At 40.3% G+C, this 6145-nt stretch overlaps 1 non-coding gene across 1 annotated transcript; it reads right to left on the bottom strand.

The window, feature by feature from the left end:
• Positions 1-4116: 4116 nt before the first annotated feature.
• On the bottom strand, positions 4117-4209 carry trnar-ucu (transfer RNA arginine (anticodon UCU)). The gene is made up of 2 exons: positions 4173-4209; positions 4117-4152 (listed from the first exon to the last, which is right to left on the bottom strand). It is a non-coding gene; the product is annotated as a tRNA-Arg (tRNA).
• Between the last annotated feature and the right edge of the window lie 1936 nt (positions 4210-6145).

Below are 6145 nucleotides of genomic sequence, written 5' to 3'. Positions count from 1 at the left end.
TGTACACTTTATGCACGATTGATAAGCATACCATCAGTTTAATGAAGTGCATTAAAACTGTTTTTTTCTCTCGTGTGTATGAAAGCTTCACACTTAAGGTACTCTTTCATCTTTACCAATAGCAGATGCCCAAATGTATCTTTGGTTGTTCTGCGATCCTTCATAGTTTCCTCAATTCCTTCAAATGAACATCCATATCAAAGCAATTATGTATATATATATTACAATTAAGGTACATATTAAAAATATCAACGCACATTTGTATAATGCTCATTTAATAATGATTGTCAAGGATTGTCAAGTTCTCCAACAAATCTGTGTTCTAATTTTAAAATATTTTTGCTAAGGATACAACGGGTGTATAAATGAATTCTCCCAACAGCCAGTTAAAGAAAAATTCCACACGTGAAGATGGTTTTCTTGGACATTGACTTAGGTACTTATTTGTTTACTTGTTGTAGTTGCACACGAGTAAAACACAAAGATTTCCTGCCACATTCAAGAGGGTTTGCGAAGAAATCCCTTCAATTTTTAGCGGAGATTTTGTTTACATCATCACAATCTGAAGCACGTCCCTGAGTACGTTTGACCCACCAGCCCTTTGTTTAACAGCTGCACAGGGACACATTCCCGTTGCTTTTCACAACTCACATGTTTGTAGTTAAAGAAAATAAAATACTGTCATTTTCCTGCCAGCTGGCAGTATTTCTTCTGCACTGACTAAGAGTAACCAAGAAGTTCATTTCATCTTTCGCAGGCTGTAATCTACAGAAAAGGAAGTGAATACTTGTATTAAGCTAAATCAAGCCGACGGAGTTGCACTGCTGTTGTTTTTCTCCACTTTTCGTTAAAAGGAGAAAAAATCACTGGCATTTTTTGGAAGCATTTCTTCTGTCCTGAGAAGCAAGATTTGTATTTTATCTTTCAGAAGTTGTATGAATTTCTTGAAGTTCAGAAACAACTTGTTCCAGAAAAGAAATTAACACTTGCTTCAAAGTAAATCAAGACGTCGGTGTCTCTTGCTGTGTGTGCTCTTATCTGTCCATCTCTCTATCCTCTTCTCTCTGGCAGTCTGTGTAGAGTATCTGAAGGGGATGTAACACCACTTGGAAAAGAAAAAAATTCTCAGGAAAATTCTCAGGCAGAATAAAAAATCATTATTCTCTTCTCAGTGAGATTCACAGCTCAGACTCACACTCAGACAGGATCTCAACTCCGTACTGCTCTCTATCCTCACAATCCAGAACCAGAAGATATTCAGACAATCAGTGCTGCTACATGAACAATATCAGACAGAACAGCCTGGACTCATGTCACATTTCCCCCTTTTATCTTTCCTCCCAGCCCTCTTAGAGACATAGAAGAGCTCCTGGTTCTCCTCTCTGTGAACTGGGCTCAGGGGTCACTGATCTGGCAGTTGTGGGCTCTGTTCCAGGTCGAAAGCAAGAAGGATCTATTAACGCTTTCCAGGACTTCCAAACTCTTCAGTATTACTTTCTTTACTGTATGTCAGCCTCCCAAAATGTTTATAAATGTTTTATGAGTGTGGAATTATCTTATTATTTATATACAGTATTTATGTAATAAACACCAGTAGTGACACTATGATCGGTATATTGATTATTTGTAGCCTATGGTCCGATGGTCGTGTCTACAATAGTGACCATTTGACCAGTCTGTAGCTCTGAGCAGTGGGACTCAGATCACACAGAAGACCCGCCTGTGTGTGATTCCATACCAGCCCTGGGATTCAGCTACTCTCACAAATGTCTCACAGACCGTCTTATAAATTTACAATTAGATGAAGTCATGTAACAGTTTTACAGATAATTTAAATAATCAGACAGCAGTTTTGGCAGTGGATACATCTCCACATGGGAGAAAGGAACTGAAATATATGTGCTCACTGTAAAGTAGGAAGAGGTGGTCAGACAAGCAAAACAACTTTGCAGATAATGTGAAGTGACATTGTTTTGTGTCAATCAGCTCACAGATTTCGCTTCATGTGCCTTAAGCTGTGCAATTTGTATGGTTGTTGAATGAGATTGATTTCTTCACAAGCCCAGTCAATTGACAGTGGAGAGCTTGCCGACACACACCTTCATGAAGACTCTCTTCATTGTCAAGTCGCCTCCTTTGCATACAATAGTAGCACCGACACTAAGAGAAAGGATGAGAAATAGCGTTTATCAAGCGATTGCAGTGTTTGTTTGACTGAGGATCCTTGTGTGCTGAACTGGCCTCTGGAGAAGTGTAGTGCAGTAAAACAGAAGGTTTGTGTCACTCAAGATTGTTACAGAACAGAACAATACAATTACAATACTTTTATGAGAGTAAATATTACTGGTGCATCACAGTTCTTATAATGGTGAAAACAGGAGCACCTTCTCTACATTTTTGACTGAAGTATTTAAATGGAAAGAAATACTATCACTATGCAATTCATAAATGCAATTGACCTCCTCTAAATGTTCTAGTTTGATGAAACAATGTATGGAATTAGGTGACAATATCGGAATTCATTCAAATGCTCAGGATTAATTTTCAGCAACAAAAAAAGTGCTCGGAAATATTTTACAAGAATGAAACCTTACATTCACCTAAATAAACATTCACCATCTACATTAGCAGAGAACAGTAGGACAGAAGGTTAGTGTCACTGGACACTGCATCAGAGAGGCCGATCTCTTCTCCCTCATTATGCAGGCTTACCCACTCATGATGAACTGTCCTCCAGCGATACTCAGCTGCCATCATCGACTCAGACATGACGTTCATGTACATATTATACCTTAATATGGCACTGCGTTACAATAATTTGATCAAAACAACTGGTGAAAAAAAAGATAAAGACTTTGTCCAAAAAAGAAGCATTTATACCTTTCCTCTCCTACCAGCCATTACAAGTCACCTAGTTTTTAATTTAGAGCTAGATTAAAGCTCTAGTCTCTTTGGGGGTGTGAGTTGGAATCCCACTGCTGCCAAATAAGAAGCAAAAAACACACATTTGCTGCAGAAGTAACAGGAGAATTTGTGCCATTCAGCCTCATAGCGTGATGTCATTTTCTCAGGCTCATTTTTAGATGCTTGTGATCGAATCTATGATTCTTATGAGTGTGCCCTCCATAAAGGTAGCACAGATATAACGTGCCAAGTTTTCAGAGAATCGCATTAAATACAGGTCAGAAGAAGGCGACAAAGTGTCCGCTAGGCAGTTCAGCTATTTCAACGGTGTTCTCTGTTGTTTAGGTCCAGAATGACACCCGTTACAACCAGGAAACACACAGTGTCAGGCATCAAAAAGACTTCCCAAAACCCTGATCCTCTCCTTGATCCGGTGATGGCATCCAGACATTTCCTGCAACAAAGCCAGGATACGGTCTTCAACAACACGAGTGAAAGGCTAATTCCCAGCTTTTGCAATCCTTTGCAAAGAAGGACCGCATGTGCTCAGTGTTAAATGCGCTGTTCATTATTATTATTAATAATAATAATCTATACATTATATAGTGCCTTTAAAGGTGGCTTTTCAAAGTGCTTTACAGAATGAAACCAATAAAATTAAAAAATACACAAGATAAGCAGGATGAGAATACACAGTTAGAGGAGACAATAGATGGTGGTATTAAATACAGTAGGAACAGAGGGGTAAAGAATAGTTCATTAAAGGCTCTTCTAAAGAAGAGGGTTTTGAGTCTGGATTTGAAGGAGTTTAGAGAAGGTGACTCTCTGATATCCTTGGGAATAAAGATCCAGAGCTTTGGTACAAAACAGGAGAAGGCCCTGTCACCCATAGAGTGTAGATGGACTGGGGGACAGATAGGAGACCAGAATTAGAAGAGCGAAGGTTGTGAGGTGGGGAGTAGGGCGATAACCCAGACAGGTACTGTGGTGTCAAGCCATGGAGAGCCTTATAGGTGAGCATGAGGATTTTGAAGTTGACAGGAAGCCAGTGCAAGGAGTCCAGGACAGGAGTAATGTGATCACAGTCCAGTGCTAATTTCTTTCTTGTGGCTGCTGGTTCATTTTCAACTGTGGACTCTTAAGAAGTCTTTTATTTGACTTGATCAACACTGATCCCTAGAGGATTTTGAAAGGTTGAATCAAAATGGTACATGACTCTGGTGGGACTCGAACCCACAACCTTTGAATGACTTCATTCTATCAAAGCCTAGAAGTCCAATGCGCTCTCCATTGCGCCACAGAGCCAACCGATACATCGCTATATAAAACAGCTACAGAAAGCTGTAACTCATGCTTCTCCCGTTGTCTTTAAATTAAGCTCCATAAATATTGACAATGAGTGGCCTGTTGTCTACGAATAGATACCGCTGGGATTCACACCCAGGGTCTCCTGGTTTTTAGTGAGGCGTCTTAACCAGCTAAGCCATGGTGCCAAACCTGCTAAATGTTATCCACAACTTCAACCACCTGTGAGAAATGGGCAACTGCAGTGTTACGCCTGCTGGCTCAACAGATAATCCTTTTCGAAGTTTAAGGAGAGGATTTCTTTGTCAATTCAATTAAACATTTTAGAAATGCTGAACGATTGATGTGTTTCACGCGCAGAAATATTTTATCGTTACGTACTTTTTCTGTGCAGTAAGTTCTCCTTCAACTCCGCCCAACAACAGAGGTCGTTTTTAATACAGGAGTAAAGGCACACTGCACATCAGCAAAACATCCCGTACAGGTTTAGGGAGAGCGACATCAGTGATTGGAAGGTTGGAAGTTTCGGGTCACTTTTTTATTATAGATTCAAGCAGCCCTGAATACCTTTTCAAGAAACATTTCAGAATCCCAGTCACGTCCAGTATGATTGCTACACAGGTCTACAGTATACAATCAGAATACTGTTTGTGCATTATATAAAACACACCGCCCAAAGCATTTCTAAAACAGGAATTACATGTTTCTGAATGGCCCTCCTTTATAAATAAAATAAAAGGTCTGAAGCCTGCTCCAAAGAAGCACTTTATTCAGAGCTGACAAAGATGTGATAGGAAACATCTCGGAAAATGAAGATGCAGTCATTTCCACGCGTCGCACAACAAGAGCTGAACCCACCAGACGTTCTCAAGAGAGTAAGGTGTAAGGAGTGTGGCTGGGTGGTCTAAGTGCTGGGTTTGTGCTCCATTTTCTTCGCTGGGTTAGGTTTGAATCTTGCCACTGCTAAGTGTTGGTGGGTTAAGACCTTCCTTCTATTGCGACGTCAATGGGTAAAAGCTTTGCTTGGCAGTCTGTCGAGAGACTGAACTAGGTGTTTCAAGATAGTCTTTGTCAGCTTAACATCAAGGCATAAAAAAGCCTCATTTTGTGTTCCCAACAGCAATGCTCTTTGGTCCCTTCAGCATTATGCAGGGAACAACATCTGCCGTGATCACTTTTGAGTCAGTGTGAATCGTAGTGTGCCGCAATTGTTTTTAAAATTGGTTCTGTAGTGTAAGAAAAACCGGCCGTTCAGGGACGCCAAATATGTAACTGTAGTGGCTCTCTGAAGGCACCAGTTCTGTAGGGTTTGGGCATTTACTGAGACAATTATTTATTGTAGCAGTAAATCACAAAGTTGATTCTTTTGATGGCTTTAGAGTCCAACCATGCGACATAACTCAAACAACGCACACACACAGGTGCTAATACACGAGGATACATTTATTAATACATAGAATATGCATGTAAACCTAACAGATCTTATCGAGAGGGTTATCAGAATACAAAAGATATATATTCAATCAGTTACAAAGTGTTACACATATCAAGAGGACATACGTTCAGTATATCATTCATTAAGACCGTTTCGTAAAGTGAACTTGGTTACAACTTCTACATTAGATACTCAAAACAAGTACATAACTCTTAGGAATTAAATTGATATCAACTGGTTTGGATAACAATGGAATTATCGAGCTGTAATGCAGTGAAGTTGAATACTCATCCAATTTCTGGGGATTCAGATCTCCTGCGGGCACAAACAAACAGTTGCAGGCTGTTGCTGTCCAATCCGCGCTCTCTGGCTCGGTGCCAGGCTGTGCTGTGCGGCTTGTGACGGTGCACTGCTGATGCTCACTGTTGGCTTTAACTAGCAAAGTTTGTGCACAGGAGAAAAGATGACTGTGGGTCCCAGAAAGTCAGGAAGAGGACCGTT

This window comes from Lepisosteus platostomus, chromosome 5, assembly GCF_059453375.1.
Source record: "Lepisosteus platostomus isolate fLepPlt1 chromosome 5, fLepPlt1.hap1, whole genome shotgun sequence".
Lineage (NCBI taxonomy): Eukaryota > Metazoa > Chordata > Actinopteri > Semionotiformes > Lepisosteidae > Lepisosteus > Lepisosteus platostomus.
The sequence above is the reverse complement of the archived record's forward strand: the minus strand, read 5'-3'. Positions and strand labels throughout refer to the sequence as shown.